Source organism: Paramisgurnus dabryanus, chromosome 2, assembly GCF_030506205.2.
Source record: "Paramisgurnus dabryanus chromosome 2, PD_genome_1.1, whole genome shotgun sequence".
In the NCBI taxonomy this organism is placed as follows: domain Eukaryota; kingdom Metazoa; phylum Chordata; class Actinopteri; order Cypriniformes; family Cobitidae; genus Paramisgurnus; species Paramisgurnus dabryanus.
In genome coordinates, this window is record NC_133338.1 from 13,164,058 (window position 1) to 13,179,394 (window position 15,337).

The 15,337-nt window shown below is 36.9% G+C and overlaps 1 long non-coding RNA gene across 1 annotated transcript; it reads right to left on the bottom strand.

Annotated features, from left to right (window-relative positions):
* Positions 1 to 11,769: 11,769 nt before the first annotated feature.
* On the bottom strand, positions 11,770 to 13,444 carry LOC135783591 (uncharacterized). The gene is made up of 4 exons (XR_010545705.2): positions 12,724 to 13,444; positions 12,526 to 12,616; positions 12,347 to 12,426; positions 11,770 to 11,956 (listed from the first exon to the last, which is right to left on the bottom strand). It is a non-coding gene; the product is annotated as an uncharacterized lncRNA (long non-coding RNA).
* Between the last annotated feature and the right edge of the window lie 1,893 nt (positions 13,445 to 15,337).

Here is a 15,337-nt window from a genome sequence, read left to right on the forward strand (position 1 = left end):
TTTGTGTTGTGACAAGATGTTTTTTGACCCTTAATGATTTTTATTCTATTTTATCACCAGCACAAGGTAGCATGGCAGAAGAGATTATTTCAACTGTTAACTCTATCGAAGACAATGCAGAACCATCTTCCAGATCAGCCTTCATAGATCCTCCTGATGACCTAACAACTGAACTACATAGCAATGCTGAGTATGATCCATCTCAATTATTTGAGGAAGCTGTCCCTGATGTGGGGGATTGGACATATGATGATGGACATTTGTTCAATGAGGGATTTGAAGAGGGTTTGAGTGAGTACTGTGCAGAAGAGTCAAATTTCAAGGACACAGCACACAAACCATTATATGACAATGCATCAATAACTGTTGCAGAGAGCCTTCTGATCATCATGGCTTACGTAAACTGTCATAAAGTAACTGATAAGGCCCTTAGTGATTTGCTTAAAATGTTTAAGTTGGTTGTGATAGTCTGAATACAGACTGCTTAAACAGTGTACAGAAGTTAAAAGACTTTTTTTTCTCACATGCTGCATCATCTCCTATTGTATTGCATAAATATTGCAGTACTTGTTGTGGGTCATTAGAAGGTGAACAATTACAATGTCTATCTTGTGGGACCAGTGTGTCAGAAGAAAGATCCTCATCCTTCATAGAGGTTCCAATTGATGCTCAAATAAGGTCATTGTTTCTCAAGCCAGGCTTTCAGGAGAAACTTAACTTTAGATTTAGCAGGAATAAGACTGATCCTAACAACATTGAAGATATATATGATGCAGAAATTTACAAACAGCTTGTAGATGGGGGGGGGTCCTCTTAGTGACCCTAAAAACATCTCACTTACTTGGAACACAGATGGGGTACCTATTTTCAAATCGTCCAAGTTTTCAGTGTGGCCTTTTTATTGTATCATCAATGAACTGAGTTTTATGGAACGCACAAAAAGAGAGAATATGATATTTGCTGGACTTTGGTATGGGGACTCAAAACCGTCCATGGTTACATTCCTTAGACCACTAGGTGACACACTGAGTAAACTTGCAGATGATGGAATTCTTGTGCAACCTGCACAGTTGACATCTGAACCGTTTGTGTGTAAAGTGCTCACCATTGCTGGAACATGCGACTTACCTGCTAAAGCATTAGTCCTTAATTCAGTGCAATACAATGGGAAATTTGGATGTCATAAATGTGAGCAGCCAGGAGAGACTGTAAAGACAGGGGAAAGGGGACATGTTCATGCATTTCCATACCAACATAGAGATCCAAAAGGCCCACTGCGCACAAATGAAAAGTTTGCCCTGGATATGAAAATCTCAAATGAGACCAAAACCCCCGTTAAAGGGGTGAAGGGTCCCTGTTGGCTTAGCAAACTTAAATGTTATAACCTTATCGAAGGCACTGCCATAGATTACATGCACCATCAGTCCTTCTTGGAGTAATGCGCCTTCTGATGGTTCTGTTGTTTTCTCCAGAGTTTTCTCGTCAGCCCTTCAGCATGGCAAAAAATGCAAAGGAAATTGACAGGCGATTTCAGGAAATCTCTCCTCCATCCTCCACTCGATATCCTCGATCAGTGACATCTCACAGAATGTTTTTTAAAGCATCAGAATATCGGGATATTTTGATCTTCTATGGACCTGTTGTTTTCCGTGGAGTTCTTGCAACACTGTACTACAAGCACTTCCTTCTACTAAGTGAAGCCATTTTCATTTTGTTGATGGAATCCATATCAGTTGAACAGATTGATCATGCAGAGAAACTACTGTGGAACTTTTGTTCCCAAATGGCTAATCTATATGGTGAGCGGTACGAAACTGCAAATGTACACCTTCTTGTGCACCTAGCAGACAGTGTGAAGGCCCTTGGTCCATTATGGACTCATTCGTGTTAAGAATGGCTATTTGTTAAGGCTCATACATGGCACTCAAAATATACCTATGCAGATGGTCCATGCAGTCAAACTTGTGCAGTCTATTCCTGTTATTTCACAAACCATAAAACCAGGGAATTCCATAGCTGAATTTTACACACGGATGACTAAAGATGATAGTTTCTGTCAGGAAAACAATGATTTGTCTAGGACCAAACTATATGGAGCATCTAGTGAACTTCAACTGGACACAGTTCAACTGTCTACATTGGAAAGACATACTGGTCATTGCATCAGTTCTAAAACAGTAAGGATCTTTCACAGGGCACAAGTTAAGAGAAATTATCTCACATCAAAACACTATGGGAAAGGCAATAGAAGAAACAATTTTACAGTCGTTTTTTCTAGTGATGGACAAAGAAAGTATGGACAGATTGAGTACTTCTTTACCTCAGAACATTCATATGCCAAATGGGCCCTTGTTCATGAATTCAAAGTTGCTGGTTTTTCTTTGCTGCATGATAGTGTAACAAATGGTACATGCAGTCATGTTGTTCCCCTATTGGAAACCTCTGTTAATACAGTAGTTTCCTTGGATCATATATTGGGTAAAGTTGTTTTCTTTGACTTGACATCTATGCCTGGCATTGTTTTTGCAGCTAATTTCCCAAACACACTTGAAAAGTTTTAACCCCAACAGTGGGTCATGGTCAGGGTGTGTGGTGGCAAGATGAATTGCCTCTATTGTAAATGTATTCTGTCAAAACAGCACAATGTCAAAGTTCACAAAGGTGTTTTTTGAGCACATCATAGCTTGTGTTTTGATGGGTTACGTTTTGGAACTCAAAATTGTAATTAATGAATTGTATGTTGTATTGTGTCAGAAATCAACACATTTTGTAAGTTGAACATTATGTAAACCATCTCAAATTATTTGCCTGAATTGATTTATTTTCTTAAATTTTGCGCTGAGATAAATTGAGATATGATTGAGCTATAATATTAAAAAAATTTCTCATACTGAGACTAATTTGAGAGCTTGCACTACTCTATTTTTTCTTTTTGCTGAAACACTAAAAAGAGACAACTGTAAGAGAATCAGAGAACTCAAATAGTGAGCAGTACGAGACACATTTCTCACTGAGATATAACTGAGATCAAATTTAGACATATTTGAAAGCGGCACAGTATGTCTCATTTGTCTCTTAGTTGAGACCAGGAAAAGAGACAGCTGTGAGAGAATTTAGAGAACTTGAACTGTGCTCAATGTGAGACTTAATTCTCAGGAGAGACATTTGAGAAGAATGAGAAAACCACTTTGGTCTCAATAAGTGCTCATTTATATCTAGGAGATGAAAATGTGACATAAAGGAGATCTCATCTTTAATTTTGCTTTGCTATGGGATACACCGGCTTAAGTGTGGTTGCACTTGCCTGTGACCAGGTTGTTATACAATACGACAAATGAGGGAGAATTAGAGTATGTACAAAAAGTAATGCAGCTGATTGAGTAAGTTGGTGCCTGATGTTTTTAAAATTATTCAAATTAAATTTAACATTATTTATAACCCTTTTTACTTGCTTTTTAAAAGACAAGTGTTGGTCTATTATTATTCCTAAATATTTAACATGTGTCACAGATTTTATTGCTTCACCATTTAATGTAATATCTGGATTCACAGAGTTCTGTTCCCGTACAGTAAAGTACATACAAACTGTTTTGCTTACGTTAAGAGACAAACAGGACTCATTTAACCAATCTGAAACCTTCAACATTGCAGATGACAGTTTGCTTGCAGCTAATTCTTTAGTTCTTGCATGTGTAAAAAGCACAGTATCATCTGCATACATTATAACATTAACACCTGGACATGCTTGAGGGAGATCATTAATATAAATACTAAATAAAATCGGTCCTAAAATTGACCCTTGTGGAACCCCTGTAGGACAGCTAGCAAAAGAAGAACACTTATCAACAACTCTTGTACATTGTTTCCTATCAGTAAGGTATGATTTCATCCATGTCAGGGCAGTAGTGGATAAATTAAATTTCTGAAGTTTGGAAATTAGACAGTTATGATTCACTGTGTCAAAGGCCTTTGCAAGATCTAAAAACACAGCTCCAACAACACCACCTTTATCAAGTTGACTTCTAATTTGTTCGACAAAATAACAATTAGCTGTTTCAGTAGAATAATTTTTTCGAAATCCAAATTGCATTGGATGTAAATTCACTTCACTTTCATTTAAATAAGAAATCAATTGATCACAAACTACCCTTTCTGCAATTTTTGATGCTATTGGAAGGATACTAATAGGTCTATAATTTGAAGGAAGAGTCCTATCACCTGCTTTAAAAATAGGTGTCACTACTGCAGCCTTCCAACAAGTGGGAAAATAGGAGTTTGTTATTGACAAATTTATCAAGTGTGTTAGAGGTTTACAAAGAAATGATTTATAAGTTTTAAAAAATTGTGCATCAATATCATAAACATCTTTAGACCTAGATCCTTTTAAATTATCAATTATTTTTAATACAACAGATTCTGAAACATTTTCGATTGTGAAGGCAGAAATTTCATTGTTTATAGGTTCTGGTACACCCAATCTAGCACCAAATTTCGTGGCCAGACTCTTTACAGATGTTAAAAAAAAAGAATTAAAAATTGTAGCTATTTTTTTTATCTTCTATTAATTTCGATTGGTCATGTATAATCCAATTTTTAGCAGATTTATTCTCCTTCTTTGTAATTTTATCAATATTTTTCCAAATTAATTTACTATTTCCTTTGGAATCATCAATTAATTTAATAAAATAATTAGCTTTGGCCTGCCTTAATTCCTTTACTACTTTATTTCGCAAATTCTGGAATGTTCTCTTATCATGTGGTAATTTAGATTTAAGAGCAGCCTTTAATGCAAAGTCTCTCTGCTTCATTAGCCTCCAGAGCTGTTCATTTAACCATGGCAGATGTACTTTACTTGAATAAAGGAGATTTTTACTAAATTCATTCTTAGTTGTATTAATGCTATCCATCATATAAATAAAAGCTTGTTCTAAATCCCCAGACTGCATAACATCATTCCAGTCCAGGTGCTTTAATTTCTTCTCAAATTGACCGATTAGGGATTTTGGAATAACATTAAAAAAAACTTTTGCCTTCTTGTCTATATAAAAACCTCTTTTTGGTCAACTTTCTTACAACTAAGGTCAAGTTGTGGTCTGACATACCCGTTACCAAATTAAATGATTTTGTAATTCTTTCAGGTTTATTGGTAAAAATTAAATCTATTTGAGTTTGTGTTGATTGAGTAACCCTAGTTGGGCCAAGAATCATTTGTGTAAGATTATATTGATCTGTTATTCCTTTTAGACAATATCTCTTAGCTTTTTCCGCCCAATTTATATTAAAATCGCCTAAAACAATCAATTCCGTTTTTGAACCAATTTCCTTTAGTACAGATTTCAAATTATCATAAAATGTCTTTGTAGAATTAGGGGGTCGGTATAATCCAACCACAGTAAAAGACATTTGAGGAGATAAGACAATAGTAACAATAATACTCTCTAGGTCTTGTGTGGACTTAAGATTAACCTCTACACATTTATAATGATTACGAACATACAGAAGAACTCCTCCTCCTCTACCTGACTGTCTATCTTTCCTAAAAACATGATAACCCTGTACAGCAAAGGCAGTCGTTGGTGATAATCCAGTTAACCATGATTCCGAAAGAAAAAGAAAATCCAAATTCGAGTTCATCAGCAGACCCTCAATTTGCTCAGTCTTTGATAAAATACTTCTTATATTCAAATGTCCGCCAAGCAGTCCTTTCGGTTTTAATCGTTTGTCCCACAATACTTTAGACTGATTTACTGTTTGAAAAAGTTCAAACTTCATTTTAATCGTCATCCTATTTAAATGTTCTTTATGTATACAGCTATTCAGGTTAAGAACAGTGTCTTGAGGAATTGCGATCGGACTTACGGATCAGTTGTCACTTTCTTGATGTAATTCAGTAGCGTTTACAAGCTGAGGAGAATGCGGCGAAAATGGCTTGCTGAGGCACATAGAGCTGAAGTCGGCTTGCCTGGTGCTCTTTTTATAGCTTCCTGGTTCCCACGTCACCCGCCTATGACGTGTAACTTGACAACTTTTTTGATTTGACATACGTGCTTCAGACCCAATCACGCAGAGGGCGTTCCCATAGCGTAGCTTCGGTGACGCAGCTAGAGTTCCCACGAAGGGGAACCAAACTTTTCCCTCAGACATCACCGACAAGCTTTCAAAAACACACACACTATAACATAGTATTACACACTGGTCCAATAAATTAAAAACAATATATCCAAAACTGGTAAGTTGCTTGTGGTTCTTAACCTCAAAAACCTTTTCACATGACCAAAAAAGACACAATCAATGTATGCATTAGCACATTTTTATTCATTCATGTGCTACACAGCACAACTGTAAAACATTTTTTTCTTATTATTCCGCCTTAACATCCCTTCTTTGTTCTGGGTCAGGCCAGAGAATCTCATCCACATCACAGGCTATATTGCTCCTAGCCAAACAGCAAGGGTAAAATCCTCTTGCATGATCCACCCCTGGCATTCATCTACTGATATGTCTATCTGTAGGGGTGGGCGATATGACCAAAATCTTCTATCACGATAGGATTAATTTTATATCATGATAACGATATGTATCACGGTAGAGTTTTTTATGTTTTAATAAGGTTTAAATCTTTAATACCATAGAAATGTTCATAATTCTCACAAAAAACATATACAAGCATAGAAAGAAGATAAAAACAAACAAAACTCAAGCTCTCTGAAGATACATAGTCAATAAGAATGATAATAAATAATTATGCATGTATGTATAGGCCTATATATATTTTTATTTAAGGTAGAAATGTGATTTAATCAGGAGCAGTGAGAGATTTTTTTCTCAATGCTGTTTGATTAACACGAGTGACAGACAGGAGCAAAATTAGGTAACTTCCCCTTTAAGACCAAAGTCCGGATCCAATACACTGTTACACATGCGCTTTCTCTTTTAGCTGTTTACTTTCTCTTAAGACCTTACTGGTCGTGTTTATGATGATGCTTGCAAAGACGGGAATTTTGACGCATATGTGTATTTAAGGCCAATAAAGCGGGAAAAATGCTCACGAGCTTAATAAGCATAGGTCGCGCGACTTGCGCGCTCCTCACAGACAGAAAGAGCAGCGGTTGCGCGACTTGTCCGCTTCTGACACACAGAAAGAACGCACGCATACAAATCTGTTGTCTGTGTTTCAATGGCTTAAAATAACTTGTTTTAAAACTGCAGTGCTTAAATACGTGTACAAACGTTACGTTTTCGCGACCACACGCACAGGAGCGTGACGTGGGCACGTAACCTCGATAGAAACGATAGTCCAAAATCTCTACCGGTTGACAAATTTCTACCGGTTAATTTTGTCTACCGGTTTATCGCCCACCCCTATCTATCTGTATGAATTTTATGCATTTCTTTATTCCAGTAGCATAGTCCAACAGTGTATGCACTCTAAAGTTACTGTACAGAGCAGTCTTACTGTAAGTACAACCATCTGTTTCCTTCCCTGAAGGCTCTGAAGATGGAGGTGTCACAGGTCGGAACGGACCACCCCTATCGTGAGTCTCGCTCCTCCCTCAATTTCCACCCCGAGAAGGTCCCAAAGCACCCCAATGAAAACACAGACGAGAAGGTATAAAATTAAACAAGGTTTATTTATTTAAAAAGGAGAAATACTAAAAGGGCTGCTGGAATCAGATGGGGAGCTGGGGGAACTAAACCAAAGAGCATACAGGTGAGTACCCCGGACTTCTAGCTTTGGGCCAATAGGTAAGCTCCCTGGGCTCTTGACGTTGGATGGACAGATGTGTATACGGGCCTTTCACTTTGGGGCAAACGGGTAAGTACGGGGCCTTTAACTATGGGCAGCCAGGGTGAGTACACGGGGCATTTTACTTTGGACAGGCGGGTAAGTATACAGGGCCTTTAACTGTGGGCAGCCAGTTGAATACACGGGCCTTTAACTTTGGACAGGCGGGTAAGTATACGGGGCCTTTAACTGTGGGCAGCCAGGTGAGTACACGGGGCCTTTAACTGTGGGTAGCCAGGTCAGTATGCGGGGCCTTTAAGCAGGCAGGGAAGTATGCAGGACCTTTAACTGTGTGCAGCCAGGTGAGTACACGGGGCCTTTAACTGTGGGTAGCCAGGTCAGTATGCAGGGCCTTTAACTGGACCAGTCAGAGAACTTTGGCTTTGGCGGGCAGGGAGGCTTTACAGGTGAGCATTCAGGTTAGCTTAACTTACTACAGGCTGGTGGGCACACTGGGCTCTAGCTTTGGCGGGCAGGGAGACTTTACAGGTGAGCATTCAGGTAAGCTTAACTTACAACAAGCTGGTGGGCACACTGGGCAAAGAGGATGTACAGGTGAGTATTCGGGTAAGCTTTACTTACAACCGGTTTACTTACAACAGCACAACAATTCTTCACGTGTACTCACTTCAATAAAAGCACCCACTGCAATCTTCACACTCACAGTGAACTAGGGTCAGTAACACAGCTTCAGCCCGGGTTCGGAGACCTGAATGAACAGGCGACAGGGGCAGGAGAACAGCATGTGAAGGCTTAGATATCATGATCCTAACACTCCTCCTTCTCTTCCACTACTCCCACGCTTTACAGTGACTGAAACAGACTGGGTGATGAATAAGCACTTAATGCTACTACACAACAGACGAACTCAGACAGTGGTAGGACAGAGATAAGGATAGCAGTACATCACAGAAGGGGTTCTGATAGATCCACTGTTTCCCTCTTTGCACAGTACCTCACAACAGATGTTTTAATCCTATATCTCCATTTACCCTCTCTTTAGATTTACTCGTCACCCCCGTTCGACGTCTGCAGTTACTTCAATAGACATAACAGGATCACAACAACACGGCAGCATGTATGATTTTCCACTTATCTCCAAAATGAGTTCAGCCCAATATCAGTAGTTCTTCGCCCAGCCTGTAATCCACATCAAACGTCTCCTTCTTCACACCAGCGCTTCCACCGAACTCCCAGACAAACTTTCAAGCGGAATAAACTTCACCCTACTGATCTCTTTGCTGCCCTATTCATGAGCCTCCTCTTCTCCTGAAAGCCCATCGCTGATTGCCACATTCACTTTACACACTTGATCGATATGAATCTTGATTCTTCTTGCCCGGAGTAGCCAGAACCGGTCGGGTGTTTGTTAAAATCGGTCCGGGCAGAAATATTTCCTCCATTTTCCGCTCCACCTGTATTTAGTCACTCCGGCAACAGTGAAGCCACTCAAATTAGGCTTTACTCGTTCCTCAGCCTCCATCATAGTCACACCATGGAAAAGGACATGGTCAACTAGAGTGGCTCGAATTTCATCTCTGAGACTGCTTGTCACCTTGACCGTTTCCCTCCTCCTATTTTAACACGTCCTCCTCCTCTTCCTTCACCATGTCCTCTTCCTCCTCTTTTAACACGTCTTCCTCCTCTTCCTCCTCCTTCACCACATCCTCCTTCTTTCCCTCCTCCTCTGCCTCCTGCCTCTCCTCCTCCTCAACCTATTTCTTAATTTCTCTGTGGATCCATTGTTCCAAAGCTCAGTGAACTGATTCAGGCCCTTTTATCTATCTATTGAAGGATCTGAGTGATGTGTGTTCAATTTTGACTCTTAGTGTTTCCACCTTAGTAATTGTTTGCTAATTAAGCCTAAGCTATGCTGATTTGAGTGAGCAGTATTGAATGCTAGTGCTTTCAACAAAGTGGCTTCAACAACATTTCTAGGTGTTCTGATTGACGAAGGTTAAAATTGGTCCTTACATGTTGATCTAGTCTGTACAAGATCCTCTAAAATGTTAAATATATTAAGAATTGTTTTACCTTCAATCCACTCATCGCGAGCTAACGCTTTACTACAGCTACTCCTACTCTTCTAAATATGCTCCTTCCGCACCTTTATTTCTCAGATACAAGATTTTATCAATTGAGAAGTCAATGTCTATATATCACATGTATTTATTCATAAGCTTATTTATAAGAGAGATTTATTTATAACATTACAACACTTTTTAACTTTTATTGCAGATACTCACACTGCATGAAAAGAGGTGTATCCGTACTAGGAAACTCCTGTAAACACCACTGATTTTCGGAGGTATCTACTAGTTCCACTGAGGGTAAACTTCTAATTCCACCAAGTTAGGAAACTCCCGTAATGATACCAATTCGGATGTATCTTGCTGATGGGATATTCCTGTGGTATATGCAGCCATTTGTTGCCATGGCAAATAATCCCATTGAAGATTTTGTCAGGGGACATTTTCACACATGCAGAGGTACTGGGATTTCACACCTTTGCACAATTCTATTGTCCCCATTGGTGTTTAATCTCAACACTGATTGGTTGCTTTTAAAACCCCCTCCCAAAACTCTGACAACTATTGGGACACAACTTTGAAACTTTCCAGTTGAGATTATTTGATTGGTTACACTTTCTATTAAGCCCAACCCAAGCCCTCATAGCTTAGTGACTTGATTGGTTATTTGCCTGCTATGCAGATAGACTACAATCCCCCCCACTATATATATTCATATTCATCCCAAAACCCTTAAAAAAAAAAAAAACTTGAATTGAGTTTGAAATGTTTATTTAATAAAAAACTGAACAATACACAATTGTCACAATCACAAAATAATATTATACACAAATATTAAAAGTTGCATACATAAACAATACTATTTAAACTCATAAATATACAGACAGAGAAAGCAATATTAGAGTAAAATAAAACAAAATAAAAGCGACAATGAAAACTACATTCAAAGCAGTACAATGTAAAGTAGCAGTGGCGGCTCGTGACTGCTCATCCGAGGGGTGCAAATTCAAAATAAGTGTTCGGAGTGTCATGTGTGTTGCTTGTGTTTTAAAAATGTGTTTGTTGCTTCATGTAAACCATGTGCATCACGTGTTTAGTCAAAACACGTGATGCACATACACGCAGAACACATATTTTGAAATTGGGAACCACACAAATGACTGGCTATATACATGTTGTGACAGACTTTGCATCGAGTGCTCACAAAAAAAGAAGTCACCAGCTGCCACTGTAATGTAGTAAATATCTAAATAAAATAAACAACAACTATATTGATCTTGCTTTAAGAAATCAGTCCTACACTGCAAAAAAATGACTTTCTTACATAGTATTTTTGTCTCGTTTTCAGTAGAAATATTATTTAAATAAAATGCTTTTTCTTGATGAACAAAATGACCTAAGAAAATAAGTCTAGTTTTAGACAAAATAAATAAATGCACACAATTTAAGTGAATTTGTGCTTAAAACAAGCAAAAATATCTGCCAATGGTGTGAGAAAAAATCTTAAGTTTTCTTTTTTCTTAAAAACTTAATTTAAGCACAATTTTCTCACCCCATTGTTATATATTTTTGCTTGTTCAGGCACAAATTTACTTAAATTGTATATTTTTGTCTAAAAACTAGACATTTTCTTAGGTAATTTTGCTCATCAAGAAAATACATCTTGATTTAAGAATTTTTAGTTTTTCTACTAAAAACAAGATAAAAATCCTAAGTTAGAAACTGATTTTTTGCAGTGTAGATTCAATTGCAGAGCTCTGTCTTGGAATTATTCAAGAATTTCTCACTATAAAACCTAAAAGTTAACTAAACTCAAACCATTTAAGAAAACCGGTTGCATTAAACCATTTAAGTTTTAAAACACATGGATTGGAGTACTGTGAACTTAAACAAATTGAGTCACATGCAGTTATGCACTTATATTTAAGTTCACACTAACTAAATATAAGTGCATAATTGCACAAGACTTAAGTTCACAGTACTCAAATGTATGTTTTTTAAAACTTAATGGGTTAAGGCAACCGATTTCCTTAAATGGTTTGAGTTAAGTTAACTGTTAGGTTTTACATTGTAAAGCATATACTTGTCAGCAAACGTAACATTGATGCACCCTCATCTGGACAGACATCTCTTTGGAGCCCTTTGGAAATATAAAAGTACATATAAGTATTTGGCATAATACTAATACACATATACGTATACACATACACACACACGACAAATCAAATGACATAGAATTAAAGTTGTACATTTTAGAAAGTTTACATTAAACCAGTGGTTCTTAACGTTATTCCTGGAGGCCCACTGCCCTGCATGTTTTGTATGTCTCTTTTATCTGACAGACGTAGTTCAGTTCATGGAGATCCCTTCTAATGAGCTGATGATTTGAATCAGGTGTGTTAAATAAGGGAGACATACAAAATGTGCAGATCAGTGGGTCTCCAGGAATAACGTTAAGAACCACTGCATTAAACTGTACAAAGATACAACAATATATGATCAAAGAACTTCTTAATATACATCTTCTTACTTCATTTTCTGTGTTGATGTCCTCAGAGTCTTTGTGTTGTTCCGCAGCTTCATTACAGTAGGCTACTTCAATATAGTTGTCTATCAAACACAGAATAAAAAAAATAGAATCACATACATTACAACACATCTATTTACGATTTAACCTCTTTAATTTAATAACTTAATTATTAAACTTACATCATTTTGGCCAGATTGCAGTGACATCAATTTCTTCAGTGTCTGGATCAGTCTGATGTTTTAGCTTTCACTGTTACTTCATTATATTTCTCTGGCAAACACAGAATTAAAAATTAAAATCACATATCACAATACATCCGTTTACTATTTAACATGTTTGATTATAATTTAATGTAATCATTGAATGATTTAACATACATCATCTTTACCCAGAAACCTCTTCATCGTCCACAAAGTTGACCACAGTGTACATGACCTCTGTAAACACAAACATGAATAGACTTCATATTTAAAAAGATGAAGAACAGCAAACATATAACGTTTAAATATATTATGACTCCAAGCTTCTTTACAATTAGCATCTAGGTTCTCTTAAAGTGAAGCTGGCTTTGTTACAAATCAATATAAAGCTATTAAAACAGTCTTGAAAAATAAGCAGCATCTACCAGAACTGAATGAGCTTTTAAAACAACAAAAGATCGTCTGTACCATTTAAAATAGCAGAGAGACACTTGCTAGCTGCTAACATTTCAAACAAACGAGTTACTGTTGTTTTGTTTGTTTTAAGCAAATAACGTCTCATCTTGGCTTCTTTAAAGTTTTGTTTTTAAAAATTTAAACATCGAATTGATTCTTTTAACAGCCCGGTTTGAATGTAACTTCGCGTATTTTTAACCTCATGTTTACCGCTGTGTACCACGTATAACCTTAATGTTTTACTGTTTGTGCTTTAAATTCAAACAGTTCTAGTATAAAGACAAAAACGAATCATAGTAAATAACATAATATGAACAAATAGGCAACCGATCAGCGCGATGCAGACAAATGAATTAAATCAAACTTACCTTACTGTTCTTCTTCTTCTTCTTATGTTTTATGGCGGGTGGCATCCAACGTTAAGGTGCAATACCGCCACCTACTATGCTGGAGTGTGAACCAGAGTATCTACCCAAACTTAATACAAAAAATAAAAAAAATAAAAAAAAAATAACACATACTAATATATATATATATTTAATAAAAAAGACTAACAATAATTATTATTATATTAATACAACATCAGATAATTAACTTCCTTTTATGAGATAATTTAAATTCTGTTTATTAAGCCAGTTTCCTTCAAAAACATAATTAAAGAATGATAACCTCCTGATTGTCCAAGTATTTGCTCAACAGTTAATGGGTCCTGTAGTGTCCTTCTCAATATTTCTCTTTCTGTATTATACTTTCGGCAATGACATAACACATGCTCCACTGACTCCTCCTCTTGACAATATTCACACAGACCAGTAGGATGTTTTCCAATGAGTTGTAATGTCTTATTTAATCTTGTATGACCCAGTCTTAACCTTGATATTATGCTATCTTCCAAGGCATTTCGCCCTGTCAACCTCATTCTTCCCACATCTTTCTGAATATTATAGAGATGTCTACCCGTACTACCCTTGTTCCATTTGTTTTGCCATTTCCTTATCATTTCACTTTTAATTATTGTCTTTATTTCTGTTTTACTAAATAAAATGTCCATTATATTTTCCTGCTTGCTTGCTTCCTTTGCTAATGAGTCTGCAGTTTCATTGCCTTTAATTCCCCTGTGCGCAGGTACCCACATAAATGAAACTATTATATTTAACATTTGAAGCCTAAAAAGAGTTTCATATATTTCATTGACTATGTCCTGCCTACTCCGGGATGAAAATGACTGAATTGATAGTAACACTGAACTTGAATCTGAACACAGAATTACTTTGTTTAGTTTCACTTGTTCTACCCATTGTAGAGCTGATGCAATTGCAATTAATTCCACCGTATAAACTGCCAGGTAATCTGATGTTCTTTTATTAATAGATACTTGTAAAGATGGAATTGTAAAAGCATACGCAGTTCTTCCTGAAGGATCTTTAGATCCATCTGTATATATTGCTACATAACTCTGATATCCTGTCTGGATTCTTTCCTCCACTATACTTGGCAGATTTCCTATATCCTTAAAAAGATGACTATTTTCTAATAGATAGAAGTCAACAAAAACCCAGATCTATCTATTACTCTCTTCAATTCCACCATAGTAAATGGAGCATCTAAAATACTATTAAACTCCTGTCTCCTCTCCAAAATTCCGGGATGAGCCTCTCTAGTACTCATTATACCTCTTTTAGCTTCCTCAGATAAATTATCAGAACTATGTATTTTAACTAGTTCTTTTGCAATCATTTCTGCCTTTTCCTCATCAGAAATGGCTATCTTCTCATCCTTCTTTAATACTGGGTACTGGAATTCCTTTCTAATTCCTCTCATACTCTTGATCATTCCCCACACATCCCCAACCGGTGTTTCTCTTCCTATTTTATTACAAAAGTTTCGCCAGCTATCCCTCTTTGCACTCCGTATTGTTTTCCTGACTTTAGCTTGGGCTTTCTTATACACAATCAAGTTCTGAAAGCTAAGAGATCTTCTTAATACTCTAAAAGCTGTATTTCTCTCTTTAATAGCACTAGTACATTCACTTGTCCACCAAGGGACTGCTTTCCTCTCAATTTTCCCTTTACTTTTAGAAATGGACTGATTAGCCGCCTCTATTAATTTTGTTCTAATATTTTCCTCAATTTTATCAATATCTTCATTTAAATTTATTTTATTTATCTCATTCTCACAAATATATGAAAATAATTCCCACTTTGCATTACTAAAAATCCATCTCCCTGTCATTACCCCCATCCTCTTATTGCTTACCACTGATAATTGCCAAAAAACCGGAAAGTGATCACTACCCAACGTTGTTTCTTCTAACACATCCCACTCACACCTTCCA